This window comes from Bidens hawaiensis, unplaced genomic scaffold (genome assembly GCF_021521415.1).
Source record: "Bidens hawaiensis isolate Kalapana, Puna unplaced genomic scaffold, B.hawaiensis_p1.1 tig00008481_1, whole genome shotgun sequence".
NCBI lineage: Eukaryota > Viridiplantae > Streptophyta > Magnoliopsida > Asterales > Asteraceae > Bidens > Bidens hawaiensis.
Window position 1 is genome coordinate 270,859 of NW_027491603.1, and position 12,662 is coordinate 283,520.

The window sequence follows — 12,662 nt, forward strand, 5'->3', positions numbered from 1 at the left end:
CTCTGTCAGTCCACCTCTTGCTCATACCAACCCCCACCAACGCTTCCTCGCAAATATTCTTGGCGGGGGATGGTTCAGCAGTTAATTTTTTAACCCACGCGCCAGATGGATTCTTAAGAACGTCATCATCCGCGGGCGCGGAAGTAATCGCGCGCATGGTCATACGAATGGGAATAACACCAGCCTTGATATAAAAGAATTTTTCAGCCCAGTCATGAAGGCTTTTGAAGGTAACAGTGCAGCACTTAACCTTCTGACTGCGTGGTGTGAATGAGAACCAAGAATCTTGGATTTTCGGCTTATAAAAATATTGAAAGCGCCGAGGGGTGGGCTCCTCGCGCTGATCTTTGCACATGAACTCAAAATGAGTCATGCGCACTAATCCACAGGGATGGACTTGAGATATATGAATCCCGTAAAATTGGAGGAGCGCACCTATAAACCTCGTCATCGGAAGACGAAGATTACAGTGGGTGAAAAAGTGAGAATATAAAGAGATATAGCCGGCGGGAGGATCCGCCGCCGTTTGCCCGGTCGCCGGGAGCAGACAACCATACTCAGGGAGAAAACCCTGAGAGGCGACGAGATTATCAAAATCAGGTTGTTTCAACTTGCAGGGAATCTCATCCCATCTCTTCACCGCCTTGTTCTTCCCTCCCTCCTCCGACGAGGCCTCGGCAACCCGAGTACCCTTGCCGGTTTTCTTCAAAGTAGACATAACCACTGATTTTACACGGCCTTTACTAGGGGAAATTGTGGTGTCTGGGTTATCAGACATACAATTGCGAATCGAACAATATGGTTACTTTAAGCACGGAATTCAGGGACAAAGACGAAAGCTCTTAATCGGAATGTAAATGATAGGCAAAAGCTCTGAAAATGACAGTGGAGATGAAGAAAAAACCGTTCAAAAGGTTTGGTTTTATAGGCCCAGGAGAGAGAGAGAGAGAAACAAGTAATAATCAGATCTACGCTCACGCACCCCCACTCGCAGGCGTAGGTCAACATAAGCGCGACACGTGTTCTTGACACTGTATGAAGAGACGTGAAAAGCCACTGTAGCACCTCGAGCACACGAAAGGTCTGACACATAACGTCTCCATCTCTGATGCATGTCAACACCAACCAACCACGTGCATTGACGATTCGTTTTAACCAAAGGGATGGAATTTCGCGCAACGCGCGTACAAGAAAAGAAAAAGAAAAAACAAGCCCTATTGAAAAAGCAAACTATTAAGTCTAATATCTATCTTACCTCGCTCGCGCGAGACAAGACACACATTAGACTGGGGGGCTTGAAGGGGTATGCACCCACCTTAACATCGAGCGGGGCGGGTCAACCCACAAGATATAGACAAGAGGCTTGAAATCAGGATGTCATGAAGACACAAAGCCAAAACCTATGCGCAAGCGCATGAAACATCTGCGCGTGGCGCATATCACATATGCACACAACACACACATTTAGTGTGAGAATAAAGAGAAGACCTTGCGCATCCCCGGGATAGGCGCATAAAGGCCGCGCGTAAGCGACACACAACAAATGAGACAATAGTCTAATCCAAATCAGGATAAGGACAACCATGATTGTACTCATCAGACAACCTTCCAGAAGGTATCTTTTAAGGAATAAAGAATGTGCTGATGTTGACAGCTGCCAATGAAAGGTGGACAACTCAGCAAAGCCCATGTGCCACCACGTGATGGCACATGGGTCAGGTGAAATACCTTGGTCAGAGAATAATCAATGAAAAAGCACCAGGTGTCCTAAGTACACGTGGCGCGAAGCAATAGGAGGAGGCCAAAAAGGCCCTAATTGGGTCTGAGCCCAATCATTGGAAACCCTAATACTATAAATACCACACCACCTCAACAGTTGGAAGAAAAAGAAAAGAGGAAAGTATATATTCTAAGTCCTTTACTCATTTTCAGATCCTTATTATCTTCTCCTATAATATCTGATTCTCACACCGGAGGGTTACCCCGAAGAGGACCCCTCTGTCCCTTTCTGAGGGGTAAGCTCACGGTGCTGTTTGTTTTGTAGGTGGAAGAACTCGTATCCCGGAAAACCATCGGTGATATAGCACACTCGTACCCGAGGAACGTTGATCGTATACAAGTAAGTCGATACACGCTTCTTCACTACTATTTTGTTGTACATGCATCAAATGATCTCTTTGAGGTATTACTATCACTTCATCATATATAGATAATAAGTGAAATATTCTTACAAAAACTATATTATTACTAAAGTTTGGTCGGTTTTATGAGATTCTAGGGATGAGAAAGAAGCTGTTGAAGAAGCTGATTGGAACCAAGTGGGATTACAATAATATGTTACTGATATAAGTCGTCCATAAAGCTAACATCGAGCAGTGGATCTAAGGATTCAAAGATATGAAATAAAAAGGAATGGAAGTTGTTGCTCAAGAAGTCTGTTCAGATATGTTTTTGCTATAGTTAAGCGCTTGTGTTAGTTAATCCGTTATTTTATATTTTTCTTTAATCATTTTTTTGTCATTTTAATGTTGCAGGGATGTCTTTAATCAGGTGAATATGACCGCAATGGAGTAGTTCTCTAACATCACTTCTTGTAAGATGGAGTGCACCGACACGTGCAATGTGATATATCTTGTTAACATTTGTTTCTAATGTTGTAAAGTCATTGTGTCTTTGATTCTTTGTAATCTGGTTCAGAAGTTTGATGAGACTAGAGTTCCATATAAGCATTTTCAGGCACTATTGTCACTGGTTAGAGAGGGAGTTAAAAAAAGGCAAGGTAATACTATTATCTACAAAATTTGATGCTAAATAGTTTTTAATATTGTTTAGATTGTAAACATTGTTGATGAATTCTTGTGTTCCTAAAAAAAATAGTGGCAATTCATGAATAAGGATCGTTCTGTGATAGAACTTGATATTGTCCACCCTTAGCACTGGTAAGTTCTATTCTTTTTCGGGTCAGGTTCAGATTGAAACGGATCGGGTTAAAAGCTTATATAATGTTTGTTATTTTTGCAATTGAAAGGGACTATGTTGCACGGGAACTGGTACGGGAAGGGGAAACGGCAAAACTCAAAAAATCAAGAAACGGATGCGGCAATAAATACATATATAATTTATATAGATATATGTATATATATATATTACCTATAATACATATTGAGTGGACAAAATAGTCATTATACCATTCAAGAGGAGACGCCGATAAATTTAATGTGCCAGCAATTCTTAACTGACCTCCGGGGACTATCGTTTCAAATCTCGCCGGCCCTCCATTAAATTCTCATAATTGCGATTTATGTAACATGTCAATTGACGGTTAGTGTTTTGAATCATCGCACATTGGAATCTGGATTAAAACGCCAACCTCTATCTTTGCTGACTACTCTTCCATCGGTTCATCTAGATGGAGTTTTTTAGGCTAATCATAATCAAATTCATCTTTTTAAATTTGGAATTGAAGAAACTAAGGTACTAATCAGATCTGAAAATTGTTTTAATTATCCCAGTCGAAATTCGTTGTGTTCTTCATATTATAGAACAAATGGGTACAACATTCATTATATATATCTTTGGAAAGTTGATTTACAGTTCATTTGGTTACTGAATTTCACGTAGTTTGTATTATTCACTATGTGTGATCGATCATATAAATATCTATCTTTGCTGGAGCTTTTCGTTAATATACCTGAACACATGATTCGTTAAGCAATAAAAGTTGTTCTTCGTATGCTATGGTGCCCTAAACATTAATCACAGTAATTGTAATTGTCCTCACAGGGCGCCTATGAAGTTTGTGGTTATTCAAGTTGCTTGCAACTCTACACATAACCCTTTCGATAATATATTATGAAATTATATTTTTTTGGTCATTGATGAAGATATATATGTATCAATAGGAAGTAGGATACTTTTAAAATTTGATGAAGACAACAGATTTGGATTGTAAAAGTATTACCACAGTCCACAGCTACCTCCAACATTCACCAGTTGGAGAATTGTGTCAAACTAACCTCATCAAACTCAACTACATGTTAGTTAACTTCTGTTTTTTTATTCAATTTTCTTCTATTTATTATGTGTCATTTGTGTTTTATCTTCCCATCATGAAAGAAATGTATTTATCTTATGTTTATTTTGTTTTTTTAGTAGTTTTTGTTGAAGAATGGAGCTAATGTGTTCTAGGAATAATCTTACCAACCTGCTAATTTGTAAGGTTTGTTTCTTCATGTAATACGAACATTTAGTTATCTTTTTTGTTATTATTTGTTTGATTATTGTAAGATCTGCTATTTGTTTTATAGATGAATGGCGTGGTTCACCCTATTAGTTTAGGGTGAACCTAGATATGACTTATTTTTATAAAATAATTAGAGCTAGCATATTTAATATATTCTACATTAATTTATTTTGGTCCGGTTCGACCGATCCAAGGATTTACTATTACGGATATGATTATGGGCTCGGCACACTGATTTGCAAACAGGTCACAGACGTTACTTTTTCGTGAGATAAGATGAGAATGAGCCGCTTAGTCAAAGGGCACAACTAGCAGGTCAGATCTCTCTTTTGGCTGTTAACGGGCCAGTTACGGTTAGAAGTTATAATTAAATTTTGGGTTTTTTATGTTTAGGAGCATCCAAATTTTTTTTCGGACTGCAATTAGTTTTGTTTCATAGAAAGCATACAGGTCACCTTCAGTTATAAGTCAAATTCAATTTGGGGTCATTTGTTTGTAGTGTGTGGATACGTGGCTTTTACGGGCTGTTGAGATTTTTGTTTGGTAGTATTTTGATGTTGTGGTTTGAAATAGTTTTGTAATTTTTAGATTGTGGCTTGTGAGTATTTTGATATTGTGTCAGTGACCTTAACGATTGATTTGGTTGTAACAAAGAAATATACGGGTTTAAATTCCTATGCTACTGTTAAGACCTTCGTTGTGTTAATTCAAGTGTTTGTTTTATTTCCTGTGCTACCCCTGACACGCATTTCAAATTCAAGAAATAATATGTAGCCTATGCAACCCTCTCTATTACTTCTTCACTTGAAAATATTTGTTATATTGATATGGAATTTAATTATTTTTGGTTGATGCACACTAATTGATCTATTGTTTGTTATATATGGTTACAAGAAGCTTTTGACAAGAAGGCTTTACTTATTTAATATTAGTTTGACCTATAACAGTCAAGAGGTTCTTAAAAAGCAATTTCACATTACTGTTTTCTTATTTATAGCATATTTAAAGCACGTTGTTGATATTAACCCTATATATGATTTGCCCACAAGTCAAGGAGGTATCACTTCAATATGTTTTAGCTATACATTTGTTGAACTCCCAAATTATTAACTTGTAACTGATGATTTGACATATTCAAGTGGTTTGATGTTGTGGACAAACTCGGACTAGGGGCAAGATGGATGGGTCGGACGGGCCGGGTTGAATTATGCCATTTTTAGTACATGCTAATATGGATTTTGCCAAAGTTGTTGAATAGTTTTGTGTTGATGCTTTCTTAGATTGTTTGGTATCATCAAGAGGTTTCAGATCATGCTATGGTTTTCATCTTAGAACACAAAACACATATACGTTGCGGGTACAATAAATGTGAGATTGTAAAATGCAGTGGTTGTAAGTGCTGATCAAATGTGAATCACATGCAAAACCCCAACTGGCACGAAGTTGAATGTTGATCATGAACTGATTATTGATAACTATGCAGGTAATTTTTATTGAATTATTGATAAAGATTGCTCCTTGAAAACAAGATCACTGAATAAATATTTATGTGTATGATTACAATAACTAAGTACTTGATAGTTGATAATTAATAATCCATTTATCACTAGCTGAGCAAAAGCTTGTAAATCATTAACGAGCAGACTTGAACTTAGGATAATTTGGGCTCACCTAGGCTCGTTTACACCCATAGCTGCATATCTATACCTAAACTTACTCAACATGTATGGCTTTTCCAAATACCTTACAATAGATAAACATTTAGATCAACCAGTTTATAAATCATATTGATTTTGAAGCTAAAGAGTAACTTATTTCACTTTAACTTTTGACTTGCAGATAATTTTACTAAAGCATTGCTCATCCTTTCTCATTTCATTTGAGACATTCTTCAGGTATCTCTATAATACTTCAAATTTGATATGAACAAAATTAGTATATGTTTTCTAAACAAAATTACGATTTTACCCTTATAGTCGTTACACGTCAGATTCACTTCAAACAGGGTCAAAAACACAATCTATGTTCATTGCTTCATACAAAAGCATCACTTCATCATGTAAGTATTAAAAAGACCATTAATTCATTGGCATCGATTACTGCTAACCAACTTTGTCGAATACAGGTTTGGGAGGATAGCGTAATTTAAGGCTGACGAAGAAAGGTTCTATGAATCTAATGTTGAAAATCTTGTTGGTGTAATTGAGACTAACACAAGGGTATTAAATATTTAGATGACATCTATTCTATTTTTAAACTAAATTATTTGATGTTTTTTTGGTAAGAAGTTATCTTTTAATTATTTTTGTGACAGAGTGTATGGATTGATCCAAGTCCAAGCATGGAAGAATTGCACTGAAAACCAAAAAACGAGTCCAAACATGTAAGCAATATAACATTTCTTAAATGATTACTTATAACTAAAAAGAAGTGCCTAACTTTTATGTTGACGACTTTGAACAGGTATGCAACTGTAGGAATAAAAGAAGCATGCTATTAGGCATACAAAGGAGATACAATTTGTCAAGTTCTTGAAGGTAATTCAGGTTTCTAATTGGTTAACTTTCGACTCTTAAAGTCGGATAATTATATATGATTAATGATTTAACAAAACATGTTATTTTGCAGATAAATATATTCTATCTCGTTTGTCTTTCTACAAGTACGTTGATATTCAACATTATTATGAAAGTTCGCATATGAAATTGGAACAAAAGATTCTTTTGCTTTTTATTAAAAGGAAAGTACTTAATGAGGCCATGGATGAAGAAACAAATGTAATATAAAATATTATTTGTTGTCACTTTGAGTATGTATGTACATTAATTCTTTTGAAGTTTTCATCTTTTTGTCAGGGTCATCACCACATGTCCGAGATCAAATGACTATGTCTTTATCAGGAACAAAGTGTTAGCAAATAACGAATTCTATAAATGAGATATCGGTTTATTCGGCATTTTTTTTCATTTGATTAGATTTATTCGGTTCGTTTTCCACTTAAACCAGTTATAATTTGGTTATTTGATTAAACTGGGCACAAAGAATTGTGGAATCATTCATTAAACTGAACCGAATTCATAATTTGGATATGATTAGGAATCGATCTCATAAACAAATTCAACATTTGGTTTGGTTTTTTAAGTTCAATTTTTGTGTTTTTCTGGTTTTTTTGCGCAACTCTATGTTTAACTTGCGACCTCAGCTCGATAATTAATATATATAACGTAACATATTATTTTTCATTATCATAATCTTATATACAATAATAACTTTCCATAACAAACCAAGCCTCTAAAGACCCCGTTGCGACCCCGCCGCAACACGTGGGTACTTCTGCTAGTGTGTGTATATATATTACATAGGTAATTAGTTATTAATAACAAATATATAAATAAATATATAATTTTTATTTATATATAATGTCATTTAAACATTTTATGTATAAAATTACAAGTTGAGAACCAAATGTAAGCTAGTCTAGATAGTGAGGGTTAAATGTTAAAATGCATAACCTAATTTAATACTATTTATGTAAATGTTAACAAAGTTTAAGGACTAGATGCAAACAATTGAAAGATCAAGGGGTTTATTCTTTAAACCTAAACTTATATTATCACCAAAAACATTTTAAAAATTCCAGCCACCCTTCTTCTTCTTCTTCTTCTTCTTCTTCTTCTTCCATATTCTTCATCCGTTTTCCGGCGCCGGAATTCTTCGCCGGAATACTGTATGTGGCGCTGGAATTCATCGGATACGTCCCGAATCGTTTGTTGATCGTCCCCATTTAACTGGTTTGTTCAGGAAACGTTTCAAACGCGTTTCCATCCCCACGCCGTCCCCGGGACCGGTACCCTAACCTCCCTGTCGTCCTCTTGCATCAGAGGATAGGGATGCAAACTCAATGATGCAATTTTTTTTGGGATTATGTTATGTTAGCATAGCCTGTAGATGATTTTAGCCGAAACTATATGTATGCATGTGGTCCTTTTGCATCTATGTAGCATGCCAAATCAGTCGGTTGGAATGTATGAAGTGAATTTACTTATTTACCCATCGTCTTTGGTTTCTTTCGCATGAGATGCTAATTGTGAATATAAACAGGGGTTAAAGTTGTTGTTGGATTACTATGAGATGGCCAGAAACTGGAATGCCTACAAGTTGGCTTTGGTTTGCTCGGTTCTGCTTTTGTTTGAGTTGACCAACGCTTATAGAATTTTGCTTCCACTTATGGTAATTACATGTGGATTATGTGAATAAAATACATTTGGGTTAGTTTGCGTTGGTTTGTTTGGTTTTTGTTTGTGTTAGTTCGGCCTGGGTCTTGGTTTGTTCGGGTTATTTTAACTTGTATTCATTTCTTTTTTAGATTTAGCAAAACTCGACGGTGGCTACACTCAATGACATTTGATTATGATAACTTTTTGATAGATTTTTTGAGGGCCCAGTGAATCTCATACAAGTTTATCTTGGATTTACGTATATTGATGATGTTAGTACTTAGTATATTTAAATCTGTAAATTTTGTATTTTGATACAAAATTTGGATTTTTGATGTTGGAGAAGTTGTATTTTGATGTTGCTGGATAATTTTTAATTTTAGGTATAAAATTGAATATTTCTAGCCATATAGCTGGATTGTTTATGCTAGAAATCTAAAACCACTACAAAAGAAAATCTGGAAACCGTTGTTTAAGTATCAATTTGTTTCAAAAACAGCGAGGCCATAAACAACAATTTATAACGCTTCTCACACAACAAAAAAAAAACTGCTCCTAAGTAACTCATTTTGTACTAGTGTCGGCTCGTGAAACAGCTCGTTCTAGTCGAGCTTAAATGAGCTCGAGCTCGAGTTTAAAAGTAAGTTGGTTTATAAACGAGCCGGAACCGGCTTGCAAGCCTAAACGAGCCTGAAATTTATATAACTTTTATAATAATAATAATAATACATTAATATGTATTATATTATATATAAAAGTGTTATTGGAAAAAAACTAATTATAAATATATACAAATTAAGTAAAAAAATAGTAGACGAGCTTGAGTGGAGCTTGATGTTACCGAGCAATTTTTTAGACTCTGTGTGCGGTGTGACGTTCAAATACCAGCCAATTTGCTTGCTTATAATCAAGGTCTGTTGGTTTCGTCTTGCTCAGACTCATCAAACGAACGACAACAGCTCTGTACATTGTGAAAGCATAACTAGTCATGCACGCCTACTTTCTCAATTTAGGAGCTGAAGGACGACTACGCCAAGTTCGAGCTTCGTGAAACCGACGCCAGCATGGCCAACGCACTCCGACAATCGCCATCGACCTGGTGGAAATCGAGGTGAACTCGTCTGTTCTGAACGACGAGTTTATCGCGCACAGGCTGGGTCTGATTCCGCTGACGAGTGAGCGTGCGGTTCTCCAGAGACTGTGACGCGTGTGATGGCGATGGGCAGTGTGAGTTCTGCTCCGTGGAGTTTCATTTGAGAGCCAAGTGTGTTGGTGACCAGACGCTCGATGTCACCAGTAAGGATTTGTATAGCTCCGATCATACCGTTGAGTTCTCCGATTCCGGCTTTGACAATCCAGAAGATCAAAGGTTCCTTTCTTTTTATAACTTTTTGATAGGTTAGGGTCTGTGAGTTGCTTCAAACAACAATTAGGAAGCACTGCCTAGTGAATTTTGGTGCTTTATACCAATTTTCAAGCATTAGAAAATAATTTTTGATAAAAAAAATGTGCCAAGTTTTCTGTCGTCATGTAAAATAAAAGGCAATTTATGTGAAGCTGCCATAAATTTTGATTTGTAAACTCTCTAGAGGGGTATGCGAAAGCAATTTCTTCACGGTTATTAAAACTTTAAAAGACTTGTTGGTTTATTTTAGGGGTGTTCACGGTCCGGTTTTGATGGTTTTTACGACAAACCGTGAGCCAAACTGTAAAGGTTTTTATCATTGAAAACTGAAAATGAACCGTTAAAAAATAAAACTGAACCAAATCGAACCGTTACTAACAGTTTGGTTTCACGGTTTATGCTTATTGGACCGGCGCATTTGCAAGTTGACCAACCGCCGTATATCTGCATGTCAACCTTGATTTGCATTAATTTGTTTCTAGAAAATCTGCAAATTAAAACTACAAAAAATAAGCATGGTGGAATATTATGAAACTTACAACCCAATCTATTTCCTAATTCTCTGTGTGGAAGCTTACCTTGTGTCAAGTATCTTATGAATTTGTAAACTTATAGTTAGGCAAAAAAAATATGTATAAAAACAGTCATTTTGAGATTTAATTTGTTTTTATAGAAACAGAGCTAGCAAGGTTTTGTTTTTATTAAAACTAAGACAAGTTATAAATATCAAATATATGTTAACAAATATTTTAAAAAGTTAAATTTGTTCAAATCTTATGGTCCGGTTTTATACGGTTTGAAACTTTTAAAACTGTAAACCAAACCGTTCATTACGGTTTGAAAATTTTGAAACCGACCAACAGAAAGTTAAATAGAAAACTCGACCGTGAAACCAAACTGATGACCGGCTTGGGTGGTTTCACGGTTTCAAACCGAACCATGAACACCCCTATAGTTTATATTGTATACGACCAAATATCTGCTACATTCTTCTTATTTGAAGTAAAAGCATTTATCATAGTTGTATGCTATTCTAAATCCCATGTTATTCTTTCCGTTATTATTGCTATTTATAAACTTGAAAAATGTGTAGAGCCTGCTTTGAGTTACCATGTAAGATGATATTTTTTGTTGTTGTTGTGATTAGGGGCATAACAATTGTGAAGCTTCGCAAAGGGCAAGAGCTGAGGCTAAGAGCAATAGCGAGAAAGGGTATCGGAAAAGATCATGCAAAATGGTCACCTGCTGCAACTGTCACTTTCATGTATGAGCCCGAGATTCACATCAATGAAGAAATGATGGAGACTTTATCACTTGACGAGAAAACAAGTGTTGTTGAGAGTAGCCCTACTAAAGTCTTTGCCTTAAATCCCCAAACTCAACAGGTTTCTTCATTATTTACTACTTTTTTTAATGTCTACTTTCATGAACATTGAATTACATAAAAGGGAACTGACCCGTTTTGAGAAACCTCATTTGATAGAGCTGACAAAAGCGTGTCGTGTTATGTTAAACGGGTCGAACATGACATGACGCGTGACGTGTAACACATTTAACTAAACGTGTCATTTTCTGTAACACTAACAGAGACATGTTTAATAAACGAGTTACATGACACGCCACACTTTACACGATTAAAGGTAACCTGTTTAAACATGACTGACATTGCACATTTTAACACTATTAAATATAAGCAGTTCAATAGCACGTCTTACATGACACATTTAATATGATTAAATATAAGCAGTTTAATAACACAATTTACACGACATGTTGAAAACGATTAAATATAAGCAGTTCAATAACACGACTGATACGTCGCGTGTAACACAGTTAACTAAACAAGGATACAAATTAGTAAGATACAGTTACAAAAGTTACAGTTCGTATTTAGGTATAATATATTTAATTATTTATTAAAACTATAAACCCGCTTTTGATAAACGGTTCAAAATATGTCGTGTCGACCTGTTAACCTATTCAACATGATAAGTTAAACGTGCTAATGTGTTATACATGCTATAAATGGGTTAAGCGGGTTGTACTCGTTTAGACACGTATTTAATCTTGCCATTAATGTGTCGACTCGTTTATGACCTGAACCAGTTTACCCCAAACACTAACCCTTCTAATTTCGTGTAAAGTCATGCCATGTTAAATGTTAATGGGTCGGTTTGTGGTGGTTGTGATGTGATCAGGTGGAAGTAGTGGATCCCGAGGCATACACGTATGACGATGAAGTGCTGAAGAAAGTGGAAGCCATGGGGAAACCAGGGCTCATTGAAATCTATGCAAAAGAAGACAGCTTTATTTTCACGGTTGAATCAACTGGCGCAATCAAAGCTTCTCAGTTGGTGATTAATGCCATTGAAGTACTGAAACAGAAGCTGGATGCAGTTCGTCTGTTGGAGGATACTGTTGAAGCTGATGACCAGTTTGGGGAGTTAGGTGCTCATATGCGAGGAGGTTGACACGTTGACTTTAACTTCGTCTTCATCATCTCTGAATGTCAATCTACTGTTAGTTTCTCTGGTGTGGAAACCTGGATCTTTTTTTTTATGTTGCTTTAATTAGATTGTAGGATGACTTTATTTCACTTCTGTTAGATTGATAAACTAAGAATGATCCTGTGGTAACAATATCATCAATCTATTCGTGTTGCAACTATGCCTGTTCATGGGCTGTGAACCGGGACCGAGGCTAGTTAGCTGATAAAACATGTCTCGTGAACTAGTCTCTGATTTTTTTTCACACATCGATTTTAAATTCATTAAGAATAGCGCCATCTTAGTTTTGT

General features: G+C 36.1%; 1 long non-coding RNA gene and 1 pseudogene across 3 annotated transcripts; both read left to right on the forward strand.

Moving 5' to 3' along the window:
• The first annotated feature begins 3,148 nt into the window (after window positions 1-3,148).
• LOC143529114 (uncharacterized) lies at window positions 3,149-7,518 on the forward strand. 2 transcript variants are annotated; one of them, XR_013134594.1, is made up of 5 exons: window positions 3,149-5,257; window positions 6,394-6,462; window positions 6,558-6,626; window positions 6,721-6,780; window positions 6,872-7,518. It is a non-coding gene; the product is annotated as an uncharacterized LOC143529114 (long non-coding RNA). The 2 variants fall into 2 exon arrangements; XR_013134595.1 differs by having other exon boundaries at window positions 6,394-6,626; window positions 6,707-6,780; window positions 6,936-6,967.
• Window positions 7,519-8,374: 856 nt separating this feature from the next.
• On the forward strand, window positions 8,375-12,529 carry LOC143529121 (DNA-directed RNA polymerases II, IV and V subunit 3-like; annotated as a pseudogene). The gene is made up of 4 exons (XR_013134597.1): window positions 8,375-8,473; window positions 9,474-9,829; window positions 11,013-11,250; window positions 12,064-12,529. The product of XR_013134597.1 is annotated as a DNA-directed RNA polymerases II, IV and V subunit 3-like (transcript).
• Window positions 12,530-12,662: the final 133 nt, after the last annotated feature.